The sequence below is a fragment of the Salvelinus sp. IW2-2015 genome, unplaced genomic scaffold (assembly GCF_002910315.2).
Source record: "Salvelinus sp. IW2-2015 unplaced genomic scaffold, ASM291031v2 Un_scaffold4076, whole genome shotgun sequence".
NCBI classification, from domain to species: domain Eukaryota; kingdom Metazoa; phylum Chordata; class Actinopteri; order Salmoniformes; family Salmonidae; genus Salvelinus; species Salvelinus sp. IW2-2015.
The window spans coordinates 1-1,422 of record NW_019945348.1 but is presented as its reverse complement, the minus strand read 5'-3'; positions in this window follow the sequence as shown (position 1 = coordinate 1,422).

Genomic DNA, 1,422 nt, shown 5'->3' with positions numbered 1-1,422 from the left:
GTGCTATCACGCTAGCGTAGCACAGCGTGTACTTTGTTCTTGGAGATTTCCAAGTTTCAACATGTTCTGAAATTCCATTGAAATGCAGCAGCCGGTATGAAACCAAGCAGCATTCTTTGAGCATCGCAATACGCTTTCCTCAGTATGAGAATCGCTGTCGCACCCCACTGTGCTGTCAACTCAGCGATGCTCATTGGCGCTGGACATCGCTGTCCAAATGTCAGTCGTGAAGCTGAAGATACCAGTGTCACGCACCACCATAGCCAAGTAGCTCACATGGATATCTTTCTCTCTGTGGGGGTTACACATGGAATAAACAAACGTATAGTCAATAACACAATAGAAACATCTATATACAGTGTGTGCAAATGTAGTAAGATTAGGGAGGTAAGGCAATAAATAGTCCGTGGAGGAAAAGTAATTACAATTTAGGATTAACACTGGAGTGATAGATGTGCAAGTAGAGATACTGGTGTGCAAAAMAGCTAAATTAATAAATAACAATATGGGGATGAGGTAGTTYGATGGGCTATTTACAGATTGGCTATGTACAGGTACAGTGATCGGTAAGCTCCTCTGACAGCTGATGCTTAAGGTTAGTGAGGGAGCTAATAGTCTCCAGCTTCAGTYATTTTTGCAATTCGTTCCAGTCATTGGCAGCAGAGAACTGGAAGGAAAGGCGGCCAAAGGGGGTGTTGGATTTGGGGATGACCAGAGTTTTCCCTCTCTCTCCTTGTAGTGCTGTATTGAAACAGCTTTGGGGATGATCAGAGAGGTTTCCATCTCTCTCCCTGTAGTTCTGTATTGAAACAGCTTTGAAAACGAGTCAAGTGCCTGAGGATGTTGCTGGATGCAGGCCTCGCTCTGCTCCYTTGCCAGTGAATTCATGATTCAGAAATACCTGAAGTGTGGACAAATTGGTTGTTTTATTMAAAGCATACGGCCAAATTAGCTATTTTTGTCAAAAGTACTATCAGTTTTGAGRCAGGAAATGTGTACTTCTCCACCTAAAACATTTGCGATTATTTTATGTAGCCAACTGCTACGGCAGCAGAAATGGGTGACAAGTGCGTATGTGCACCCTTGTGGGGGTAAGCCTGTTGCGTAGATCTTTGGGGGGGAGAAGGGGCTGGTGCGAAACTTGATAGTTAGGCATATCGCAGGTAAAGGTAGATACCCGAAGTGGAAAAAGGGATGGTAGCAAGAACAAACTAGTTTTCTGGTCCCTTGCTGCACTTTATACCAGGACATTAAGGGAAGAAGGCACCGAATTGTTTTCCGATTTAAAGAGATGCAGAAGATGGTTAGTAGCAATTAGAAATGGTAAATATGATGTAAATACAGCCAACCTTGCATCGCTGCGTGTGTAGCAAGCACTTGAGCAATGAGGCATATGAAAGAGATATGCAAACTGAAATTACC